Genomic DNA, 27,358 nt, shown 5'->3' with positions numbered 1-27,358 from the left:
GATTGTTCCTTGCTTTTCCCGGTACTGATTGATCTGGAAACAATGTGTCGTCACTTCCCATTGGAAGCAACGTATCAGAGACAAGTGAAGATGCTGAAATGGAACAGCAGTTTCCGGATGCAAAACTTTTGAGGAGTGTGGAGACGAAATGGCTGTTTCCCCAAACCTCACGGGCTCAGAAAGATTCTCCGACACACTCTCGGCGCTATTTACTGCTTTGGGATCGTTGGTTGCAGCATTAGCAAGGGGTTCTGTTTCTTCTGTAACATGTGGCACTTGGTGAGGAAGTTTCTTGACATTGATTGATTGATTGATTGATTGATTGATTGATTGATCTATATCGCGCTCTATACCAAGGCGCTGTACAGTGGAACAACAAAATACAATATAACAACAACATTTAACAATGAGAGCAACATTTACATCATGAATCATTCAACAAAACAGTGTAAAGAGCAATTAACTTAGGTGGGGGGGTGGAAAGAGGAGAGGGAAGAGGTGGGGGGAGTAGGAGATGGACAGGGCGAGGGAGAATGGAAGGGGAAAAGAGAGGAGTAGGAGAGGGGAGAGAGGAATCAGATGAGGGTAAGAAGAGGGGGGGGAAAGAAGAGGGCAGAGGAGTTGTTTTCAAGGAGGAGAATGGAGGAGGAGGGATTTAAGGGAAGTGCGAAATGAGGAGAAGGTTGTGGTAGAACGGATTGTAAGAGGGAGCGAGTTCCAATGTAGGGGTGCAAGGAGTTGGAATGAGCGGAAACGGGAGGAAGCGCAAGGGGAAGGAGGAACAGTGAGGAGGAAATGGTCAGCGGAGCGAAGGGAGCGGGAGGGGGAGTAGAAGGAGAGGAGGGAGGAGAGATAAGGAGGAGCAAGACCATAGAGGGATTTGAAGACAAGGCAGAGAAAGTAGAACTTTAGTTGTGAATGGAAAGGTAGCCAGCCAAGGTGAGAGAGCGATGAAGAGATGGAGTTGCGGGATGTAAGGAGACAAAGGGTACGGACAGCAGAGTGGTAAATGGATTTTAGAGGGGTAAGCTGAGATGCGGGAAGTCCAAAGATTAGAGAGGAGCAGTAGAAGAGGCAGGAAAAGATGAGAGAGGAAATCAGGAGTTTGGTGGCCTGGAATGTGAGGGAGGGACGAATTTTTGCGGATATTGTAGAGGTGGTATCGGCAGGAGCGGGAGGTGAGTGAAATGTGTTGTGAGAAGGTGAGAGAGAAATCAAAGAGAACGCCTAGATTACGAGACTGGGGGGAGATAGGGAGATTGGAGGGAGGAAAGTGGATGAAAGGAGGAGGGGAGGGAGGGGAATAGAGTTAGAGGGGAAGAAAAGGACTTCGGTTTTATCGGTGTTCAGAGAGAGAAAGCGGGAGGACATCCAGTTCTTGATAGCAGTGAGACAGGAGGAGAGTTTAAGGTGGAGGTCAGGCGAGAAGGAGGAGAAAGAAAGAAAGAGTTCAGTATCGTCAGCATAAAAGTGGTGAGAAATGCCAAACGAAGAGATGACAGGGGCAATGAGAGAGGTGTAAAGAGAGAAAAGGAAAGGACCAAGCACAGAGCTTTGAGGAACACCGTAGTTAAGAGGGAAGGAAGGAGAGGACTGTCCTCCCCACGATACAGCAAAGGAATGGGAGGAGAGGTAGGAGGATAGCCATTTTAGAACAGGGCCGTTAAACCCGAAGGAGGAAAGAGTATGAAGCAGGAGTGGGTGATCGACAGTGTCAAAGGCTGCGGAGAGATCAAGTAGAATAAGGAAAGAGGATTGCTTAGCATGTCAAGCAGAGAGGAGTGAGTTAAGAATAGAGGTGAGAGCAGTTTCAGTGGAATGTTTGGGACAGAAGCCAGATTGGAAGGGAGGAAGGAGAGAGGAAGAAGTAACAAAGGATGAGAGTTGAGAGTAGGCAAGGCGCTAAAGAAGCTTAGAGAGGAAAGGTAGAAGAGAAATAGGTCTGTAGTTAGCAGTGAGCAGTGGATCAGCAGAGGGCTTCTTTAGAATAAGAATAATCGTTGCATGTTTGAACGCAGAGGGAAAGATTGATGAGGAGAGGCAAGAGTTGAAGAAGGTGGTAAGGTAAGGGATAAGAAGAGGGTAGATCTTGGGGATAAGAACAGAGGGGAGAGGGTCAGAGGGGGCGGACGTGGGGTGGGCTTTGGAAAGAAGGGAGGAGACTTCAGAAGGGGAAACAGGAGAGAAGATGGACATAGTAGACGAGGGAGGAGAGGAGGGAGTAGGAGAGGGGGAGTCAGAAAGGGAGTTAATTTTTTGCCGGAGAGTGAGGATTTTGGAGGAGAAGAAATTGGCAAAGTCAGAAGGAGAGAGTGTGGAATTGGTTGAGGGATCAGGCGTAGGAGGAGAGAGAAGACGGGAGAGAGTTTGATAAATCCGACGAGGGTGGGCGGCTTGAGATTGGAGAAGGTTAGAGTAGTAGGAGGATTTGGCTGCTGCAAGACAGGAGTTGTAAAGTGCATGGTAAGAAAAGTAAGAGGTTTTATTAGATAGCGAGGGAGATTTGAGCCAGAGTCTCTCTAACCGCCGGAGAAGGCGCCGCATAGAAGAGAGATGAGAGGTAAGCCAGGGTTGAGAAGGCTTCTGTGTAGGACGAAAGAGAGAAAGAGGGTAGAGTTGATCTAGGGCAGTGGAGATGGAAGAGGATAGGGAAGAGAGAGCATCATCTGCAGAGAGTAGAGCAAAATCATGGGGAGATGGAAGAGAAGCTGAACAGGTGTCAGAAAAGAGGGTAGCATCAAAGTCCCGAAGGTCACGACGCGAGTAAATTGGAGGGGAGGGATTAGCAGTCGTGGAGTGTGAGAGAGGGTATAGGGAGAATGTGAGGAAGGCATGGTCTGAGAGATAAACAGGAAGAGAAGAGACAGGGGAGGAGGGATATGAGGAATTTAAGATGAGGTCAAGAGTGGAGCCAGAGGAGTGAGTGGGGGAAGAAGGAAGGGAGGAGAGTAGGTAGGAGTCGAGGATGGAAAGGAGGGGGGAAGATTGAGGGGGAGGAGGAAGATGGATGTTAAAGTCACCAAGTACAGTAAGAGGAGAGGGGGAGGGAGAGATAAGTGAGAGGAGGTGATCAAGGTCTTCATAGAAAGAAGAGAGAGGGCCAGGTGATAAATGATCAGGAAGGAGATAGGGTGAGGAGAGGAGAAAAACTTGTACAGGAATTCAAAGGAAGTGAAAGAGGGGAGAGTTGGAGAGGAAGAGGAGGAGATATATTTGGAGTGGTACAGGAGACCAACGCCACCACCACGGCCAGAGGGAGGGGGAGTATGGAGGAAAGAGGAAGAGGAAGTCATAAAGGAAGCTGGGACAGAGGTGTTATGAGGAGGAATCCAGGTTTCAGTGAGGCAGACGAAATGAAGGTTGAGACGGAAGAATAGATCAAGGGTAGCCGCGGTTTTGTTACAGATGGATCTGGCGTTACAGAGAGCAATGTTCATGAGGGCAGCGTGGTTGGCAGTGGGGGGTAGAGAAGGTAAGGACGGTGTGAAGGGGAAGGGGAGTGGCTAGGGGAGTGAGGGAGAGGATAGTGAAGTGGACAAGGCATAAGGAGGAAAGAGGAGAGTAGAAGGGAGAGGTGGAGGGGGAATGGAGAGGGGTGCGGGGAGAAGACAAGTTGGAAGGGAGATATGGCAGACCGCATAAGGTCAGCAGAGCAGGTGTAGGGGATTCAAGTTGGGGAGTCCAACTTGGGGATGGCATCCGAGGTGGACTAGAGACAGTGGTGAGAGACAGCTGGTGGGAGTCAAAAGAGTCTGGGGGTGTAGGTACACAAGTCTGTGGTAGGTGGAGTCTAGATGCTTTATGCCGGAAAATGAGGTGGTAGATCTGAATTGAAGTAAGGAGGTCACGAGCTCAAAGTTGAGGGATGATCGGCGGAGGAGTCCAGATGCTTGAGGCCGGAAAATGAGGTGGTAGTTCTGAATTGTAGTAAGGAGGTCACGGGCTCAAAGCTGAGGGAAGATTGGCAGGAAACAATAGAGTCAGAGGGAGTAGGCACTCCGGTCGTGGCTGGAGGAGAAGAGGCGCCTGAGGCAACAAAAGAGAAGCTGATACGGGCCGATGTGTGAGAGCGGGAGATAAAAGGGGCTCCAGGAGGGTCCGACTCAGGGTCTGTAAGTTATAAAAGGCTCTCCAGGATCCCGTAGAGTGGAGATGGAGTTGGTAGAGGAATGGAGAGCTACGAAGCCACCGAGTGGACACACTGAGCTGACCAGGCCAGGTCAGAACCTGCGTAGTGCATTGGGGGCTCAGCAGCGATGCAGGTCCTCCAGGACCCCACGTGAGGAAAAGGAGAGACCAGATCCTGTGTCGTGAAGAGAGGCTCCAAGGGCTGAGTGGAGCACGGTGTACATAGGGGATCACAAAACTGGTCAATGGTTACTGGACACGTGGATGGCTGCAGCTGCGTCCAAACACCGATCCAAGGAGAGGGGCTCCGGGGGCAGAATCGGGTTCACGGGGGTTTGGGGTCCAATCCTCAATGCTCACCAGGATCCCATGTGCAAAAGAGGAGGGCCGGATCTGGAGGAAGGCGGGCTCCAGGGGCAGCGCGGGGTCTGGCAGCTGGGATAGACTACTATGCTAGTCCGATGGCGGTTGCGTGGATGGAGCCGCTCCCAGGACCCGATCCAGGAGGGGGAGCTCGGAGGCTGCACACGTTGGCTGGCTGCACGGGGACTGGCAGCCAGGGGAGACCCCAACGATGCTCAGATGCTGGCTCTGCGTCAGTCCTCGAATCAGGAGAGGGGCTCCGGGGGTTGCATAGGGCGGGCGGAGGATCCAGGGGCCACCGCCGAGGCCAGGTGTGTAGTGGCAGGAGTGGAAGGATCCTGTAGATCCTGCCCGAAGGTAGAGCGGGAGGAGGGCATCTAGGCCGTAGACAGAAGATTCCAGCGCTGGCCCGACGCAGGCCCTGTGGGCAGCTCCAGCTGCACCCCGACCCGAACAGGAGAGGAGAGGAGTCCCAGGGCTGTACAGGGCGGGCGGAGGATCAGAGGGCTGCCGCTGGTGCTGGGTGAAAGGCGATAGGAGACAACAGCCGCCCAGGGTGTTAGCAAGGCGGGAAGGCCTCCGAAGGACCGGACCGATGGAAGAGCTGCAGAAGGCCGTTCCGAGGCTGGAGTCGATGTCGCACAAGGTGGATCTGATTCTTGCCGAAAATGCAGCCAGAGGATCCCCAGAAGGTAAGTCGCAGGAATGGAGAAAGGAAAACTTTAGAATTGCAGTTTAAACTGTTTTAGTATAAGAATGATTCAGCCTGAATGAGGAGACGCTGGCTGACGCAGCCATGCTCAGGCGCCCCCACTCGAATATATAATGGGACATGGGACGGGTGGATCCAGTTCTTTCTTCCAGAGACCCGCACCGCTGTTTGGGTGACCAACAGGACCTGGAACGGCCCACGCCGGCGAGGTGCAAGGCAGAAAGAGTGCTCAAATGCCTTAATGAGCACCCAACTTCCAGGCCGTATACTGTGGCCCGGGCCCTCGTATCGCACAGGTAAAGCTTCTCGTACCTGGTGATAAATCAATTACAGGTTTTTAGTCAACTGGCTGCTATAATCTGAAAGTAATACATTTTCAACGTTTCTCAACGAATTACATTTAGGAAGGTTCCAGATAGTGGCAGGTCTCCCCATTACCACCTCAAATGGAGAGAGCCCAGTCTTAGTTTGAGGGGTAGTACGCATGGATAATAACACGATCGGTATAGCGTCCGGCCATTTTATCTTAGTGCTGGCACACGTTTCAGCGAGCTTGTTCTTGATGACACTGTTGTGTCTTTCTACTAGTCCGGCGCTCTGAGCATGTCTGGCCGAATGGAACCGTTTGTCGATCTGTAATGCCGCACATATCTGCAGAATTACAGCAGTGAAAAAATGTGGACCATTGTCCGACCAGATAACTCTTGGTAGCCCGAACCACGGGAAGTACTCCTTTAACATGGTTTTCGCAGTAGTCATGGCTGTAGCATCTTTAACGGGGAAAGCCTCAACCCATTTGCTAAAAGCACAGATGACCACCAGCACGTACTTCATATTGTTGCACCGCTCCATTTCAATAAAATCAAAGTGGATAACTTCAAAGGGGACAGAGGGTGGCCCAAAACTTCCCCTTGGAGTTGCTGTCCCCTTTCCCACATTGTGTTGTAGGCAAACCATACAATCCTGGACATAGCGCTGGGCAATTTTTGAAATGTTGTCATTTACCCAAACTTTTTCTAACATCTTTGTCATTTTCTGGGCACATGCATGCGTAGGACCATGGGCCATGATGACCATCATCATTATATACGCGTCAGGGAGTAGCCATTTCCCTTCAACTATGTCCACCCAACACCCGTCATCATCAAGTTTCCCAAAGCCTTCAGCCCACCTCTTGGATTCTTCTAATGTGGCATCAGCTTGGATATCCCGTACAGACCCAACACCCTCATCCATTGCATAAGCATTTACAGTCTCCCTTGAAACATACATCTCCGTAAGGGGATCGGTAGCAGTTTGTCTAGCTATCTGATCAGCGAAAGCATTCCCTTTCCCTATGTCACCTGTAATCTTTCGATGTGCTGCACATTTCATAACTGCTAACTGAGTAGGGAGCACAAGCGCTGAGAGTAGTTGTACTATTAGGGAGCCATGTTCGATTTTAGTGCCATGTGAAGTTAGGAACCCTCTCTCTGACCAAAGTCTCCCAAAGTTGTGAACCACCCCAAAGGCATACTGACAATCAGTATATAGGTTTACTGCAAGCCCTTTGGAAAGTTCACAAGCTCGGGTCAATGCTATAATCTCTGCGGCCTGCGCAGAGTTATGCGTGATTCTCTTTGTTTCCACGACCGTGCTTAATGTGGTGATTGCATAAGCAGCTGTGGATTTACCATCCGGAAGTTTGAAGCAGGAGCCATCACAGAACAGCTCTCCTTGCGGATTGTCCAAAGCAGTGTCTTTCAAATCAATTCTACCCTTTGTTTCTTGTTCTGTAGTATATAGACAGTCATGTGACTCTTCATCGCCGCAAGTAATGCCTTGTGGGAAAGGTAGGAGTTCAGCCGGATTAAGAACACAACACCTCTTAATTTGAATGTGAGGAGCAAACAAGATCAATTCAGATCTTGTCAACCATGCAAAAGTGAGGTGTTGCGGTTGGGTTTGGTTCAGTAGAACATCTACAGAATGAGGCACCATCAGGGTTAGATCATGGCCTAGGACCATTCCCTCACTCTGTTTTATAGATGCAGCAGCAGCAGCGACAGCTCACAAACATCTTGGCAAAGCGCATGCTACAGGATCAAGGTCGGAAGAAAATGAACCGCACAGCCTATTCTTCCCTCCATGCTCCTTTGTTAATACAGCCAAAGCACATCCATCACATTCATGCACAAACAACACAAAGGCCTTTTCATAGTTTGGTGTGCCCAAAACTGGTGCAGAGCATAATGCAGTCTTAAGAAAGTCAAACGATTGCTAGTGTTCCGCGTTCCACGGCAATGGCGAAGAAATGCCCTGCTTTGTCAAAGCCAACATCGGCTTGATCACTAGTGAAAAATTTGGGATCCAACACCTACAGTAAGAAGCCATACCTATCAAGGCTCTAACTTCCTTCTGTGTATTTGGGACAGACATGCCAGAAATGTGTTGTATTCTTTCAGGTGTCAATCTTCTTCCCTCCTTTGACAGGAGATAGCCTAAATAGCTGACCTCCTGGCAACAATATTGACACTTTTTAAGTGAAGCTTTGTGACCATGCTTAGCTAGATGGATATGCAATAACACAGGGCCCTCCTTACATGCGCTCTCAGAGTCAGCAGCTAAAAGCAAGTCATCAACATACTGAAGCAATGTACAAGTAGAGTGCAATTCAAGGGTATCAATTTGGTCTTTCAAAGCCCTACTATAGATGCTAGGACTCTCTGTGTACCCTTGAGGTGCACGAGTAAATGTGAACGAGCGTCCCCCTAAGGTGAACGCGAACAAGTATCTATTATCCTTGTGTATAGGAATACTAAAGAAAGCACTCTTTAGATTCACAACACTAAAGTAAGTAGCTGTATCTGGAATCATTGTTAAGATTGTCATCACATCAGGCACAATTGGAAATTGTGGAGCGACAACTTTATTAATGGCACGTAAATCAATTATGAAACGGAATGGAATTGCATTATCGCCTTTCTTGTACACGGGTAAAATCGGACTATTACACAAACCTCCTGAAATGTCTTCAATCACCCCGCGATGCACAAAATCAGAAACAATGCATTTCAAAGCTTGCTCGCCCTCAACTGAAATCTTATACTGGGGGAGGCGTGGCAGCTCAATTCCATGTTTCAAAACTAATTTAACAGGTTCAATCTGTGAAAAACCGACATCATTGTCGTCAACAGCCCATAAACTCTCTGGTACATTAATGAATTCTGGCGGCAAAGGTCTAGTCAAGAATTGCGAGACAGAAAATTGCTGTGGTGAAATCATCAAGTGCACTCCATCAGAAGAACAATAAATCACTGCATTCAATTCTTTTAACAGATTCAACCCCAGAAAGTTCTCTCCACAATTCAAAGTCAAAGAAATGGGTGCCGGCGAAGAAACCGGACAAATAACTGGTGTGCAAGAAAACCCTACAGAAACATTGGTTTGCCCTGACAGTGGAATGTTTGGAACCCGCAAATGATCAATGGAACACTTCTGTGCTCCAGTGTCTATCAAAAACGGATGTTTCCTATTTCCCACCACCATTTCAACGTAGGGACCTTTCTGATTGACGTGAATAGGTGTAGGTTCCAAACCCTGCTTCGGGCAATCCTAACGAAACAGAATGTCATCAAAAGGAAGCTCTTCAGATAAATATGCAGCAGACAGATGATCAAATATGTTCCTATTGTCCACACTCGAAGTCTGATTATCCTGTGAAAAAGGTTGCTGAGGATCCTGTGTAAACTGACCTCTACCAGGGCCCCCTACACCCGGGCAACCTCTGGATCGTCTACCCATATTCCCAAATGTGTTATTCGACCTTTGCCGAAGGACGGGGCATTGTGCACGCCAATGACCCTCTTGACGACAATAGGCACACTGGTTAATGTTCACAGGACCCAAGGGCACATTCCCTTGCGGGACATACTGACCTCTAATCTGAGAACTATCCCCTCTGGGGCCTCTAACAATTTGCTGTAATAGCACTTTAGTCTTCAAATCACCTTTTTGTTTTTCAACTCTATCTTTTTCATTATTGACACGGATCTCGTAGTACTGAGCCATGTGCAGTACTTCTGATTGTGACTTTGCCTGCCAAGTGCTCTCAGAAGACATAATCTGTGACTGGATGTCAGGTAGCAATCCACACACAAATTTGTCCACAAATAACCTTTTCCCAGACTCTGTGCCTAGGTCTTGTCCGCTGAAATCCGAGAATACCTGTTCGAACCGATTAAAGAACTCGGTAGCACCCTCAGACTTCCCTTGGACACAGGACATAAGTTTGTCCCAAATAATTATTTTCTCTGGAATTATAGTTTTCAATTTTGCAATGATTCTATCAGGCAAAGTTAGTATCGCCTGAGGCGGTCTTTCACCAGCTGGCCTTTCTCCATCGAGTCTAGTTATATTCACCCATGTATCTCCCAACCCTGGCACGTCGTCTATAGTTCTAACTTGTTTCCACAAATCTACGGGCAGGAGTACAGGAAATAACAGATCAATATCTCCTAAGGTGAACACTGAGGACTGCAAGATGGACTCTATTTCTTTATAGAATCCTGTTGGATTTTTCCTGATATCAGGAATAGAGTTCCTAATAGTATTCACTTCCTGTCTTAAGAACGGGACGTGAACAAACTGCGATACATAATGTGCAGGAATGTTCACAGTGACTACATTTGTTGCAGGATCAGCCGCAATCTCAACCTTTGGGACAAATGTCAGAGGAACCTCTCTCATAGGTAACTGAGAAGTAGGTGACTCCGAACGCTTACTAAGCAACAGAGCTTAATCGAGCGCTAAAGCTGTCGAAGAAGTGTCAAGTGAAAAAGCTCTCTTATAAATACTCAATAACTCTGTGGGACAACTAATCTTTCTTTTTACACAATCATCCTGTAGGTACTCTATCATTACCTGTATCACCTTCCTCTGCATTTCTGGCGTATACTGACTATATGTGTCATATACTTCAACTGGAGTTATCGTCATATCTGAAATCCATCTAAGCGCGTCCTTCGTACAAATTCGTGCTTCCTCAGATATCTTTTTACGACAAGGAAGGAACCGTTTCTGCACATACATACTTTCCCCCTCGTCATCCTCATTCTGCAACTTTTCTAACTCCTTTCTATACCCAAATAACCTCTCGACATGCTCATTTACTTTCTCCACAGTGTCTCTAGAAAACACTAAAGTATTTAGATCCCTTAACCCTTGCGGGAGATCTGTATTATTTAATTTACCCCACATTACACATAAATTAATCCCTGAACCTTCGATAAAAACATTTTTCTCAGGAAAATTATCCATATTATGGAGTGTGGCAAAAACATTAGTTTGATCATCCCTTTCCATACAATGCTTAGCCCATGCAATCAACTCATGTTTCTTCTCTGGTGGTACAGTATTGCGAGTGACTACTCTCGACCCTGCACCTCGATCAACTACAAGCGGCTCAGGACCACTTGGAAGAGAGGGAGCAGGCAAATTCAATGGAGGTACTGTAACTGGTGCGATAAGAAGAGGTTGAGGAGCTGGAGGAAGGGGAACATTAGGAGGAGCAGGAACAACAGGAACAGCAGGAGGAAGAGGCAAAGCAGCAGGAAGAGGAACATACAGAGGCACCAGGCCTTCGTTCATTTAACAATTTGTCTATAAATTCATCGGAAGCATGGAGGTCTTTGGAAGGATAGATTTTCTGAATTCCAAGTGAGAAAGCCCTATCCATATTCCTAGTCGATTCAGAATGTTTATCTTGATCATACAATAATGCTTTATCGGCGTTCGTCTTATGACTGCATGCATGTTTTTCTCTACTTTTAAGTTGTTGCAATGGTTCTTTTTTTCCAATTCTGCAAAACATCAAATGCTGCAGGTCTAGCCTTTTTCTTTAATAGAATTGACTCTAAATACTCAATACGAGGGATTTCAAAACTACCATTGATTGGCCACTGAAGTTTGGAGGCATGTCTGGTTTGTAGTGACAAATGTCATTAAATACTATACTTCCAATGCCATGCTTACAGTACATAGTACATGCCGGCAACCCCTCCTGTGGTGTGGGACGGCTACATTCCAAATATTGTCTATCACTGCGGAACAATGCCCTGAAGCAGGTAGACAATTTCCCAGGCATATCAAATTATTGGTGTCACCTGGTCAATAATTGTGTCTGCAGATACAATGCGCCAAATTCAAATGATCAGGGTTGAATTAAGAGTCGGGTCACGACTCACCTGAACAAACCTAAGGAGGTCCGATTGGATTTCAAAGCATCTTACCTAAATAATCTTACCTCGTGTATGGTGATTTCGGCAAATCTGCCCGCCTCGATAAGTGGACCCTCGTCAAGATGCCGTCTCGGACCACAAGCTAATCGTCCAGGGATCAGGTCGTGCAGCGCTGCTGAGGTGTCGCATCTCGTTCAGTGGGGCTCCCTTTTATCACACCGTCCGATCCCGGTCCGATAGCCTGTGTCAATATTCAACAATCCGGCATCAATCTTGAGGGTCCCTAATCGGGCGCCAACTGTGAAAACAAAATCAAAATATCGAGGCTGAGTACCCCAAAAGGAAATACACCGAACATGGGTTACAAAGGAACATACAAAGTACTTTATTTTATACTGAATCCAGTTACGAAGAACAGAGCAAAATCAGATAGCTATCGGCCCTCAGTGCAACACAACGAACTCCAGCGTGGTTAAGTGTGTTCAGTGTGAGACGCTGTACATTAGAATGCATTGGTCTTTTATACTCTTTGTGAGCACGATGTCCAGCCCTACTTCGGGTTAATATTCCACGAATACATCACCAATGTAGGGTTCATGCTGAGTTTCGCACATCCACATGTAACTGGTTTGCTTTTAATACATATTTCAACAAGCCTATACGGCAACTGTGTGTTCTGAGATTTCCCATGCAGGTCTTCTCAAACATTAATACAATGTAGGTAAATAAGTGTTCTACGTTCAGTATTTGAATACATTGTTCTTAACATATGCTCGCGGACTAGTTTCATTGCACGAGTAATCCTTTACACACAGGTCAACGCCGGACAAGGTCTCAGTTCACAACCTCAACAAGTGGCCTGCAGGCAAGTTACATATTAGCTACATACAGAGGTCAAGACAGCCATGTTGTATTTTGGAATGACATTGGGCCTCATTACACGGATGGCGGTAAGGATTTACTGGTACCGGTAAAATACCGGTACAGGTAAATCCTTACCGCCTTACTACGAGGTCCCTTTGCGGGTTGGGGGATTTAACGCCTGCTTTTTGCAGGCGTTAAAAACCAACCCGCAAAGGGACCCAGGGAGCTAATTACGGTACCGCAATTTGCGGTACCGTAATTAGCGCCTTCCTCATTCCCATTATGCCCTATGGGGCAAAAATGGGAATGGGGAAGGGCAATGGTGGAAGGGGGAATTACCGCCCCGCCAACCTTGGAATGGGGCGGTAATTCCCCTTTCCGCCAAGGTGGTGCCGGTATTTTACCGGCATGAACCATGGCGCTAATAGCGCCATGGTTCTCCGCCATCCGTGTAATGAGGCCCATTGTCCACCATTTTAACTCACAGGGTGACTTTTACAAAGTGAACCTAAAATGGCAGATTGACCTAAAATGGCGGCTTACATTGATTTTAAGGTCAGGACCTTGCAACACGGATTTCTTCACAAGCGACTTATAAGCACCTTGGCGTAGGCCAATATACATATATTTATTGCGATAGGAGGCACAATATACTTTCTCATCTGACAAGTTGTGTACTATCAATATAAATAGATATGCATTGTGGTCCTAAATTGTCAAATAGTTGGGCAGTACTAGTGTTGAAGGAAAGGTAGGGAAGGAATGAAAGGGCAAGAATTACTGGCAGTTACTCAAAGGGGAGGCTAGGGTCAGGAAGAACAGCTCAATGGAACTGGCAAGAGGTAGAGAGAGAGCCCGGAGAGAACTTTTACTCATTTAAGCTAGGGTGTCTTGTTGTCAGGTTTGAATCTGTGTTGTTAGTCGAGGAAGGGGGTGGATACAGTGAAATGAACAAGGGAGTGCTCAGCGTGAGAGGATCAATTAAGGGAACAAAAGAGTTGATGGTGGAAGAGAGAACAACAAGGACAAGAGAGTTGCCATGTTTGTGTGTAGGGAAGTTCTGAAATCTATAGGGTGTCTAGAGGGTGCCTGAAAGGACAGCCTACCCTCATTGTGTGCAGGTGTATCACACTGCCATTTACTCAGCCAGAGAATTGAAAATGCTCTAAGCCAGCCAAAGGAGCTATTCTCTGTTGCGAAATCTGTGTCTTCTACTACAAATTTGATGTCAACAGTGCCGCTGACACAATTATTCTGTGATTCGCTGGCTACATTTTTCATTACCAAAATTGATACCATTTGGGCTGATATCCATTTGACATATCCTGATGCTATTAGCATGGACCCTGCCATGGCATTAGCATGCTCTCCAAATGTTTGGTCATAATTTCCTATCTTTTCTGATGAATCAGTAAAGACAGCAGTCCCCTCTGATCCAGTTCCACTGGTGGTCCTTAGGGACATTCTGCCTGCCTCGATCCCATGGGTCTCTCAGACTGTCAATTGTTCCTGCCAGTGGAACTCAAACAGGCTACTGTTATACACATTTTAAAAATGACACTGGATCCTTTGGTTCCTTCTAACTACCATCATATTTGTCTTCTGCCTTTTTTCATGAAATTATTTGAATCTTTGGTATCTCCGCTTCTTTCTTCTTTTCTGGAATCCACTAGGTTTTTTGATCCCTTTGATCCCATGGTTCTGTCTGGGTCGTGGCATGGAGGGTGTTCTTGTTTCAGGTGGTGATAATATTGGCAAGCTGGTAGACAGTGAAGGAGTGGGTTCCCTAATAGTATTAAATCTTTCAGCAACATTCGACACTGTGGACCACTCCATCCTCCTGTCTTGCCTGGCCCTGGCGGGCCTCGCTGGGCCCGTCCTGGCTTGGTTCTCTTCCTTTCTGGCTGATAGGGGTCAATCACTTTCTATTCCTCCTTTCCTTTCCTCTGCTCACTCTCTGTCATGTGGTGTCCCCAAGGGCTCCGCCTTGTCCCCTATGCTCTTTAACATCTATTTTCAGCCTCTTGTTTGCCTTATCCACTCCTTAGGCCTCTGCAGTTATTCATATGCCGATGACACAGAGATCCTGGTTCATTTAGATCTCAATAAAGCGGAGCTGTCATCGTGCTTGAGCCAGTGTTTGATGACCGTTGGGGGATGGATGGACAGCAATTGGCTGAAGCTAAATGGGGATGAGATGGAGGTCCTGGTGGTCGGCCCTCCCCCTTAATCCTATTCTTTGGACTCCATCATTTTGGCCTGCTGCACTTGGTGATTTTCCTCTCCCGGTGACGGTTGTGAAGAATCTAGGGGTCTTTTTATCTTCAACACTTTCCATGGCACCCCAGGATGGTGCAGTCTGCAAGGCAGGCTACTTTCATTTTAAGATTCTGCGTAAAGTTCTTCCATTTCTACCTTGTCACCTGTGGCCCCTGCTAGTTGCCTCACTGGTTTTGAGCTGAATAGACTACTGCAATGCTCTGTTTTTGTCTCAATCAGTGGGGCACATCCATTGGCTGCAGGTATTGCAAAATCTGGTTGCTCGAGTGGCCCCCAACACTCCGCTAAAATCCCATATCACACCTGTTTTATGGTCTCTTCACTGGCTTCCTGTGGTTAGACGGGTGCATTTTAAGGCTCTGTATTTAGTTCACCGAACCTATCATCTTCAAGGAGCGGACTATCTTCGTAAAATGTTCCCTCCCTATTTTCCAGGTCGAGCCTTGAACTCTGCTCGTGCGTGTTTAGTCTCAGTCCTGAGGTACCGTTTGTCCAGGAGGGCGGGCCTTCTCTGTTGCAACGGAAAGGTTATGAAATGCACTCTGCTCTGCATTCCCAATCATCTAGAATTCAAACATCTTTTGAAGACATTACTATTTTAACTGTATCTGGAGTAGCTGTGACGGTGTCCTTTGCGTCAAGATGCTGTTGGGCGAACGAGCGCTTTATAAAACATATTAACATAACATAACATAACATAATATTACAAGAGAGTAGTCAGAAAGTGTGTATTTGACTTGAGTCGGAGAACCTTGGTCATGTTCAGAAAGGTGAGGCTGTGGGTATGGAATCGAAAAGTAGGTTAAGATTAATCATGGAAAAAGATTTACGCTGCAAGGGGACCCATTCGTTTCATTGAATACATCTGTACACTATGCAATACCCTTGGCCATATTGCCTACATGACCTGGCCAATCCACCAAAACCTCTGAGGACATCAGGAAGGAAAGGCCTGTTGTATAACCAATCACCCTCTGTGTGCCTGACTTTGTCCACTCTTCTCCATCTGACAAGGAACCTTGAGTTGACCGTTATCCTGCCCGCAACAGATTATGGAGCATTCTCTATTGCTTCAATCTGCTTGGATGCCCCACAGAGACCCGGCTCCCTCATTGGTCAGATGGCCAATATAACCACAATGATTTGCCAACAACCTCTGAGGCCACCAGGAACCAAATGGCCTACAATGACAATAATTTCAGGGGCACCATTGAACACGCGTGTAACAATGTCTATTAGAGAGGTTATTCAAGCTTGATATTAACAAAAGCTAAAAACCTGGTAATGTAAGTTACAAGACATAGGTCCTGCTTAATAAAAAAGTTGTACAATGGTGCAATCCCATTGGAAAACACTTTGTAAATCAAGTGCATAAAGAATCAATGAAAGAAAAATGCTCCACACTTCAAAAAACTGCGCCACAAATAATATCAAGGTGAAAGGAAGTATAAGAATATTTATTGCATTGCCCTCTGTGATAACACGTGTTTCGACACACAAGTGTCTTTCTCAAATCAGGGCTAATATTGACTAATACAACAAAAGAAAGATAGTTGATCAAAAAGCATTGCATCATACCACAATGTACAGTCATTTGGTAAAATATAGTAAAGAAAGCATAGAAATCAAAAAAGAACATACATTTTATGTAGCCAGGAGTTATGTATATATATCAACACCATACAATTAGTGGTTCATCACAATTGTAATTGCAAGACACAGATAAACAAGGAGGGGTGTAGGGGGAGGAGATTTGAGGTAGTTGAGAATAAAAAAATAAATAATATAGAAGACAATGCAAAGACAGGGAAACATCAAGACCAATAAATCTGGTTAGTGCCAATATATGGTGATACCATTTTAATTCCATAGATACATGGAGTTGGAAACCCCAATTCCTTACCTATCCTCCATAGCAAAGTTCATTCACTTCAGGATTGGTGCATGAAAGAAATCACGGGTTAAATCCCCCAGTAGGAAGTCAGGTTTGAAGTCAGCACTTTATTGGTGAAGGGCAAACTGTTTAGGCTATCATAATAACTGAACAAGATACTTGATTTAAAGTCGTTTCTCTGTGATAGTTATGGTCGAATACATGGTTGCATGAGTAAGGTTGAAAAACGGGGGGAGAGAATACAAAGAATTGTAAAGTCAAATGGTTGGTCCAAACAAAATTGATGCCAAATAAACTCTGGTGCATAAATCCAGAGTCAGCATTTGACACGCTACCAAATCCTTCCAAAATTGGGTGAACATGCTATTAATGTAAGCGTAACTAAGCATTTTGTACGCTGGGTTACCAAGGAGCCGCACAGCGAACGCGTGTCTCGCCGCCGCGGTGCTCAAAGGCACCGCGAAAGCGAGCACATCACTCCGACACGGGTTAGCCCCCTCGGGACACCCCCTTCTTTTAAGTGCTAATGAAAAAGGAAAACATGCATTAAGTCCGTCGCTAAAGCGGCAAATCTGGATATGTGGATGCCTCACCTACGTTAAGTTGTCAAATATCCTGCCGTCCGAAGCCGCATAGGCAGCCCTACAGAGTGTTTGTAGAGGTTGCCGTGACAACCGGCAGTCCTTCCTCGATTGCAGTCCTATCTTACTAAACTATTCTAGGTAGGAAACGGGCGCCATCTTTAAGATGGGTCTGTTGCACTGAAAGATGCTTGAGTGCAGGTTCATTTCCATTCTGGTCTGTACAATTATGGATTGGTTGGGGGCAAATTAAGTAAATATAACTACATAGTTTATGTTGAAGCCTAAAACAGCAAACCTGAAGGACAGATATTAACGTAATATTAGAAAAATTACTACTTCGTGGGTATTCCCCTATATCTGTCGTCATATACTTATCATACTGATGGCAATTTAAATGCTTAGAGGTCACCATGCTATAGCCATGGTATATATGATTAAAGAGTGTTAGTCAATATAAATCTCAAGTTGGGTGCACAAGTTGACAGGTTACCCGAATACATAGCGCGTGGGGATGAAAAGTCCTTGTATATAAACGTCAGTATGTTAGAACATTACTCGAATTCCAAGAAACTGCTTCAATTTAGCATCCATCTTATCACATGACATAATGAGTAAATGGTTTAAAACAGTAAACACATTATCCATTGAGACAATATATAACAGATTTGTACATCATAGTGTAGAGAAAGTGGTTCATCTCATGTTCTTGATTCAATCCAAATTCAGTAGCTCTATATCGGCAAATAAGGCGGGCTTCAAATTGCCGAAGGAGGACTTCTTTATTTCCTCCTCTTTCGCCCAAACGGGCTTGTTTGAGGCCAATGAATCTCAGATGAGTTTTATCTTCCATTTGGTGTTCTGTATGCCAATGTTGGGCCAGCGGTACAGTTGTGGCCACTTTGTCCATTCCATGTAAATGTTCTATAATTCTGAATCTCAATTCACGGATGGTACTTCCTATATATATCCGTTTGCAGATACATATGATAACATATATGATGTGTTTACTTCGACAGTTGATAATGTCTGTAATTAAAGTGGCTGTACCTCTCACATCTGTAAAGGTGCTCGTGTCAGGATGCGCATATTTGCACATGCTGCAGCACCCACATTTCTTGAATCCATTAGATGCACCGGATAACCAGTGTATTGGTCGCGGTGCAGGCGCTTGTGGGAGTAAAGATGGACTCAAGCTTGATTTCAAGGTTTTAGTTTTTTTGAATATTAGTTTGGGTTCTTCATCTATAAAATCGGTAAGGTGTTCATCCAATTTAAGTAAATGCCAGTTCCTCTTCAATATTTTTCTTATTTCAAAATTATTAGATGAAAAGGTTGTGATGAAGCTGACTTTTTGCAGTTGGTCTTCATGTTTCTTAATTTTGGGGGTTAAAGTTGCATCTCTCTGTATTTTGTTTACTTTGTCCAAGGCCGATTTGATACATTTTTTGCTGTAGCCTCTATGTCTGAATCGATGTTTCAGTAATTCACATTCTTGGAGAAAGTCAATATTGGTTGTGCAATTCCTACGAGCTCTCACAAATTCTCCTTTGGGAATATTGGTGATTACTGACTTTTGATGACAGCTTGTGGCATAGAGGGTAGAGTTGGCTTCGGTTGGCTTGCGAAAGGTTTTGGTGAGGAGCTTCTCTTCTTGTACATAAATGGTAAGGTCAAGAAAGTCTAAGCTGGTATCGCTAGACGGTCCTGAAAGGAAAATTCCTTCATCATTTCTATTTAGACGATCCTTGAAGTCTGAAAGTTCCTGTTCAGTTCCGTTCCATATTAGTAAAACATCATCGATGAATCTGGTCCACATCACAATTTTATTTTGTGCTTCTATATCTGTGTATACATACTTGTCTTCGAACATACTCATGAAAAGATTAGCAAGCACTGGTGCATACTTAATGCCCATAGCGACTCCCTGCTTTTGTTTCAAATATCTCTTGTCAAATAGGAAAATGTTATTCTCCAGGGTTATGGTCAGCATCTCTTTCAACAAGGCTACATGATGATAATGCGAGGCTGTTTCCCCACGAAATGTGTATTCAAGGGTTTTAATTGCTGAATCATGTTTAATCGATGTATAGAGAGCACGGACATCCCAGGTGACCAGTTTGTAAGTGTTAGCCCATCTGATGGTTCGCAATTTTTGAATGACATCTGTAGAGTCTTTGCAAAATGCTTTGGTTGCAGGTACCCTTGGATTGAGTATATTATCGATATATTCACTGATTTTTTCCGTGGCCCAACCAATACCGCTCACAATCGGCCTTCCTTCCGGGATTTTATCAAAGCTTTTGTGCACCTTAGGTAGAAAATATATGGTGGGAACCACAGGGAATGGGACAGAAATATATTCTCTTTCTTCTTCTGTAATTAAACCTTTCCTTTCCCATGTAAGGATTTGTTCTCGCAATAAAGTCTTGATTTCCATTGTAGCATTGGTATGTAACTCCTCATAGTAGAAGGGGGTTGACAAATGATTTTGCGCAATCTGTATGTAATCAACACGATTCATGATAATGATTTTGCCCCCCTTGTCCGCTTCCTTAATGACTATGGAGTTGTCCATTTGGAGGCTATTTAAAGCCTTGATTTCTTCATTGGTAAGGTTATTATTTTTGAACTTGTATCTCCTACGTGATTTGTTACGTCGTTCAAAAAGGTTGTTAATATCGAGCTGAACTACTTTATGAAAGGCATCGATCATATTTTCTTGAGCAAATTGGGGAGTGAATTTTGATTTACTTTTGAGGTCTTTAGTGGTGATGCTGATAGGTTGTACTCTAAGTTCATCAAGAGTCTCATGAATCTCTGCTTCATCAGATTCAAGTGATCGTAACAAATGTATATTTTCAATATCTTGTATGGAGTATGAACTGGGTTGGTTTTGTGCTGGTCTTGGTTGAAATTGTCGAACTTGAGTAGCAAAAAACTTTTTAAGTTTCAATTTCCGGGTAAATTTGAATAAGTCGATCTGGGTTTGAATATGGTCATATCTGCTTTTAGGCGCAAAAGAAAGGCCTTTGTTCAGTAGTTTGATTTCATATGTAGTCAGATTTCTAGATGAAATATTCATCACAAGTTTGTCACTGGCGTTGTTCCTGAGGCAAGCCGTGCTCTCGCTCTCGTCAGGCGTCTGTACTCTTCCTGAGCAACTGGATTTCCGCTGTCTTGCACCCCCCCTCCTTCCTCTCCTCCTGGTAAAGCCTGTGCGGGGGTTGAAGTTGGGATTGGTTGAAAACGGACCGTCTTGGTGTTAGTTAGCCTGGTTCCCTTCTTGAAGCGCCTAATTTGATTGAGGAAACCTGAACCTTCTGTATTACGTGCAGTCTCTTCTGATTCCTCTTTATCCGTCTCAGAGTCTACATCGGAGCTTGCTGGTGAGCTGGTTGGAGTGTTATCCTTAGATATAGGTTTGGATAATTTATTGTATTTTTCTTGAAATGTATAAACACGATCTTCACGATAGTCTCGTTCATCTCTATAGAATTTGCGAACTTTCCGGATCTTAATCTCGTCTTGATATTCCATGAGAATTTCGTGCATTTATATTAAAGTTTTTTTCTTTAGTTGCATCCAAAACCTTTGTTTCTTGAATTTCTTTAGTGATAAGCTCAATTTGTTCCTTTGCACGTTTCTGTTCCCGGGTCGCATGCTCAATCAATATTTCAATCATCTTAGTAGAACTCGTGTTCAAATTGGTAGCCCAATCCTCTGCTAGATCCTTATCCTCATCCCTTGAGAAGTCCGGAAAGATCAATATCCTAAGACCTCGGGGTATAAATCCATTTTCAAGGTAATTTTTAAGTGATATAATTTCCCAAAATGTATCGATTTCTTTTTTTGAGATTCTTTCAAGTTTAACGAATTTATAACGTAAATCCTCTCTTTTGGGTATATTAGAGGAAAAACCATGTTTTGTGTCTCCTCTTTGTGAAAAAAGATTCTTGGCGTCTTGATCTCGATTCAAAATATATTGAGCCATACCAGTTTTGTACAAGCAGCACAGAAAGTCGGTGTTTCAAATGACAAGTTACAGGAAAGATTGGGGCTTTTTAGAACCGACTTGTATGTCCATGCGCTAAGGTGTTTGTTGTAATCCAAATGCGTCACAGTTGAGTGTGGTGCAAAGAAGGGGACTCACAGCCCGACCCCTTGAGTGAAGCAATGAAAGAAAAATGCTCCACACTTCAAAAAACTGCGCCACAAATAATATCAAGGCGAAAGGAAGTATAAGAATATTTATTGCATTGCATAAAGAATCAGCGCATGGCTAAAAGGAAAAGAGATACAGTAATGTATGTACTTATTCCAGATCCTCGAATAGGACAAAAAAGAATTGTAAATATTTGTCCAATGTTGATGCTGGTTCAGCAATATCAAAAATAAATAATGAGTAAAAGCTGTTTGCTTTAATACTATTGCTGAGATAGTAGTAATGCATGCAGATTTAAAACGACGCAGAATAAACAAACTGTACTTAGCAAACCTAGTGCAGGAAAAGATCTGAGATGGTGTTGTTGAAATAATGTAACTAAGGCAGATCAATTATTTTATCCAAGAACAGAGGCAAAAAGGCAAATGAAATTCTATGCAAGATGATCGCATGACCATGCGGGGTATCTGCTAAAATGCTCATATGTTCAGCCAACTACGAGGTGGATGAAGGAGTGATTAATTAAACACAGCCTTGGCATCCGTAAGGAAAGTAGTAAGTTCCCTTGGGCAACAATGGTCAGAATTGTCACGATGACTCTGCTTAAAGTTGGAACATGTTCTGCCTCATTCTCGTTCTGTATGTCAACAGTTTTGGATGTTCATATTATATAGATAATAGTCTTCGCAAATGAACCATATGATATGATCACAGACCACAAACCAATCACGGGATCTAACCTGTGTTGCTCATGTTTTCTTGCTTCCAAGGCGCACGCATTGCCCCTGAGCTATCCTCCCAAGGCAATATCCATGACATTTCTTTGAATGTTTTTTCACATTACACATTCTGCCTCATTCCAAGTTGGGCGGTTAGGGATACCGGGCACCGGTAAGGAGACCGGTACCGGTAATCCCTTACCGCCCAATTCCGGGGTCCCTTAGCGGGAACCGTAAGGAACATGTGGTCTGACCACACGTCCCTTACGGGTCCCGCTAAGGGACCAGGGTGCTAATAATGGGTTTGCTAGTCGCGAGCCCATTATTAGCGCCCTCCCCATTCCCATTGAGCCCTATGGGGGCTCAAATGGGAATGGGGAATGGTTTGTTCAGTGGGGACTTACCGGTCCCTCCAGGGTCGGAATGCACTGGTAAGTCCCCATTGAACAAGACCGGACCCGGACACGGTATGGGAGGCAGCCATGGTGCTAATAGCACCATGGCTACCGCTCATCTCGTAATGACCCCCATTGTGTTCATTTTCGAATGTCAGTCTAGATTTAGAGATACTTGCAAAATGATTTTCATGTTTATCATGAAAGTGTTCTGAGCAGTGGTTTTTGTTTTGCTTTGCTTCAGTTGTAGAAACATTGACTAAGTTAAATGGATAAGGTTAATTTGAATCATAGAATGAGTAAAATCTGTCTGCGAACCAAGTGTGCATCAGAAAAGGGAAGGGCATAATCTTTATGCATATGGGAAGGTTCAACCCAACTCACTATTAATAGGTCAAGTGCATTTACATCAATTAAACAGTTATTCCACCAGAGTATCACCCTCTCTCTACCTGACCTTCAACTGGTGCAGTTCACACCTTCCTGGATGCTTTCTCGAGACCCGGTGGCCCCATTTGGTAAATGGCCCATGTGACCAGACCTCCACATCTCCATTTCCATGAAGACTCAAGTGGTTTTTGCAATGGTGGCTGGTGGAAGGTCACTGGCTAAGAGCACTATGCAATTGCTTATTTGGTGGCTCTTCCTTATCACTCCTTGCCAGAATCATCCATGACAAGATGGTGCCTGTAAGCAGTCTCCCTAGTTACTCCAGCAGGATCTTTGTAACCAAGCAATGGTGTTCTTGACTACTATGGCTATTCAACCATGTGTCGATATAGACCAGGGGCGTACAACCTACAGCTCACCAGGTGTTTTGGTTTAGTACTCTTATGATCCCACCCCACTGACTATAATAACTAAGACTGGTGGGATTTGGTGTCTTAAGCATCTAGAGATCCAAATGAAGAGAGGGTCCCTGGAATGCCCCTCTTGACCCCTATAAACGGAGTTAGAGATGCAGGATGACAGTCACTATTTGGACAGCCCCCAGGAGGGCCAGTGACAAATACATATACCATTCAAACCTTATCCAGCTAACGTCATCATGAATACAGGTGCCCCAACACTAATCATGGATCCAGAAGCCTCAATGGACATGATCGACTAACGACAAATACCTTGTGGTGCTGACGTCATTAGAGACACCACAACATAGTAACGTTAGCCATGAAGCACACTCGCATTACTGCACGAAGTTACATGGACACACACGTGCACACATGAAGAACATGCTTACACAGTTTTGTAGTTTCAGAACAGATACATATACATATTGTCAAAAGCCTGTATTAATATTTTCTCGTTAGCCAAATGGAGAAACTCAGTAACGCAAGGCAACAAGAGATGCAGACCAAGCTTGAAGATGCTTATTCCTTGCAAATGTGGCCCTCTGTACTGCTCCTCTCCGGCCCTTTGTTCTTGCGCATTTGCTGCCTAAGTGGCAGCCATCCTAGCCTGTATTGCTATTGGCCCCTCCTCTCCGTCTTCATGTCGGACTGCGGGGAGGGTGGCTGTTACTGCTGCGACCTTCACCAACTTATTTTGAATGAGGTTTGCCTCGTCTGCCAATCTTTTTTGTGCAATTTATTTGTCCCTTCCTTTGATCCTCCTACAATGGTGTACTATAATGCTTTGTATTTCTGGCCAACCCTTGGCTTCTATCCCAGCAATTGTGTCTAATGCTTTCTTCACCTCCTTCGGAAGGCCTCTCTTGATTATGAAGTAAAAGAGGGAGGTTGACTGGTCCCCAGGTCGTGCCCGTCTCCGCCCTCCACATATCCTGCACCCGAAGAATGAACTGCAGCATCTTCATCGTCCCCCATTGTGCATTGCATCATTTAGTGTAAATTGGGGGTGTCAGGGAAGGTTCTCTGCAGTGCATCCCACACCTGTGCTATCACGTTGTTAAATGACGCTCAACCATGCCAAGCACAGTCCATTGTTACTCCCGGAAACCCGCTTTCACCCACACTCCGTCTGCCTGATCACCCACTGCAGATACTAGCAAGCTCTTGACTTCCCCTATAGCCAAGGGAACCCCCGCAGTGTGTGTTTTTGAAGGCATATATCCATTTCCCCGCCCCTCCCGAAAGTGGGGGCAGGGACATCAACACATTTGTTTTGTCCATCAGTGCCCAGGGCACATAGTGCAGCATTCCTGCCCCCTTGTGAATGAGAGGCATCTGTAGATTTGTCTTCCCCTCCCCTTACCTACCTTTGTTCCTTTCATTTTGCCAATGCCATTCTCCCCATCCTTTTCCTAATCCTTTCCTGCCACCCTGCTTCTTCCCCTCCCACCTGTGGGGTCAGATACTGTACTTGTAGGCTCCCTCCTACTGATCCTTCCTCATACTCATCAATATCACTCCAACATTCTTCTTCTCTTTCGGATATTACACTACCTTGTCCCGCATTTACCTGATCCTCTTCCTGCCCTACTCGCACTACCTTAACGGGGGTACTATCAATGCGGAAGAGGAAATCCCCGGACTTCCATTCATCCTCTGCTAAAATGGATGTGCTTCTTGATGGTGGCAGTGGCGGTGTCTGCCCTCCTCCCCCCGGCAGTGGTGGCAGCACTTCATACAGGGCTGTTAGTCGAGACAATTCTCTTTGGGTATTGCTGATGTGATCTTCTATATTTTTAGGGAGGCGACCGATGTTGGCTGGGCATGAACTTGTTGGGCCATCCAGGCTTTAACTTCACAGTCTATCCATCCACAATCGAGGTGCCAGCCCCCACTCAAGCCGTGCCCTGGCAGTTCGGTATTCGCAAAGCCGGGACCCATGGAACCTGCTCATACTGGTCAGCCGCAGGGGGCGGTGGTCTTGATGGGGGCACCCTGGATCTCGCCGCAAAGCATGGGGTATTCTCGGAGCAATCACATCAGGGTCACCAAGTGAAGGTGGTCATTCCCCAAAATACAAATCCCAAACTCAAAATAAATGGACACACCCCAGTAGGGATTGAGACCAGGAGAAAGATTGCAAGTTGAATAAAGTTTTATAAAGTAAATGATGCACACAGAAGGACTCTGCTGCTCTGAGAGCGCTCTGCCAACAATACAGAAACAACATATCTTTACATACAAATTTCGTCATCTGGGACAAACAGCATAGGGGATGAATAGTGTGAGCCCATTACAATGATACAGTATAGTCCATACTGGGATGGTCCAGCTTGATTGGTCGGTGCAGAGCTGTTGCTTCTTGCGGCACATGGGTCAGCTGGGCTCATCTGGGAGGGGTGAAGCACAGGCTGGGTCCACAAGATGCGATTGTCCTAACTAATCTAAACTACACAGTAATCATTGACATGCTATGAGTAATACAAAAGATAAATCTTATACCAGAATGTGGGGTTGCCTGAAAATCGTGAGCAAACATATACACATTCTTAACCTAGGCCTTTGTGGGGCAGGGGTGCGCTGGTCCTGTTTGCCAGGTGGCTTATCTAAAGGTTTTGATCTGAGATTTATTCGCCCTGGTGCCTCATGGTTCAAATAAATGGATTGATAGATGTTAGTCCAAGAGGAATATATGATCACACATGATTAGTTATGTTGGGGTCAATCTAGGGTTGTCCATGGGGAAGGGTCTCACCAACTGCTACATGAAAGGAGAATAGGGGGGCAAAAGGTTGTGCAGGCAATCATTTCTAAAGGTTGGGGTGAAGGAGCCGGAGCAGGATTGTGGAGACGGATGAAAACACAAGTCAAGATTCGCCCCGGTCACACACACAGGGCAGTGAGCTCAGAAGAAGAGAAAGAATACAGTTTTCAGTTTGCAACAATTCACGTCTGAGCTTCCGTGAGAACTGGGCGGTGTGGCGCAGACAGGGGAGGAGCTGGTGGGGGCTGTCAGAGCTGGCTGTGCGCGGCACTGGGCAAGCGGAGATAAGGCTTCTTAGAGATCAATGTGTGGCCTAGTAAAAAGATGGAGCCTGTAATGGCACAAAATGAAGTCTGAGTGTGTCATCCAATGGCTTCCTTCTACTGTTGTCAGTGAAAGACAAGGGGACGTCTCCCCACATTGGGATGAGCAAATAGACTTATTTCATGCGGAATGTACAGGGGGGGCATACGGACCCTTCCTCCCTTACAAACTACAGGATCGTATAAGGGACCTGGAAGAGCCAAGATATTACTAACCTATAAGACAAATAGCACAACATAGACATATAGAAATATAGTATAAAATATAGCAGAGTTACATGAAGCCATAGGCTTCAGAACAAAAGATGAACAAAAGTTGAATTAGGTTGCACGAAGTGCCAGGCCAGGGCTTGCAGCCAAGGTCAGAGACAAGCAGAACATTCCTAAGCCTTGGAGTCAGGGAGCCACCTGCAAAACAACAGACTAAATCCTCACTAATTGCAGACTGGAAAGTTCGATTTTGCGATCTTCATCCACGTGGTGCAGCCGAGCCGAACAATAGCCATTTACTCTTGGTGGGAATAGGAGCAGTTCCAGCGAAGCAGACATTAACTGATGGTTACCAGAAATTTGGTCAAAAAAAATTGGTCGACCAGACAAATGGTCGAACCAATTTGGTCAAAAACCAAATGGTCGAATTTTTGTTTTTTTTTTATTTTCACATTTTTTTTTTTTTTTGGGGGGTCCCCCCCCCAATCCCCTTTTTTTTCTAAAAACCCATTTTTGTAAAAAACGAAAACCCGAAAAATAAATATATAATTTAAAAAAAAATTCAACCATTTGGTTTTCGACCAAATTGCGTCAACCAAATGTCATTCGACCAGTTTTAGGTCGACCAAATGTCTGGACACCGAACTGATACATGCTCTATTTCACAAAATTGCAACCCTGCAGGCACTCTCTAAAGGCAAGGTAGTAATAATGATGGCAACAATGGGAACACATTGGCCCTCATTACGAGTTGGGCGGTAGGGCATACCGGGCACCGGAAAGGAGACCGGTGCTGGTAATCCCCTTCTGCCCGATTCCACGGTACCATAATGGGAACCACTAGGGACGTGTGGTCGGACCACACTTCTCTTACGGGTCCCGTTAAGGGAC

The sequence above is a fragment of the Ambystoma mexicanum genome, chromosome 5p (assembly GCF_040938575.1).
Source record: "Ambystoma mexicanum isolate Mex_15411 chromosome 5p, UKY_AmexF1_1, whole genome shotgun sequence".
NCBI lineage: Eukaryota > Metazoa > Chordata > Amphibia > Caudata > Ambystomatidae > Ambystoma > Ambystoma mexicanum.
The sequence above is the reverse complement of the archived record's forward strand: the minus strand, read 5'-3'. Positions refer to the sequence as shown.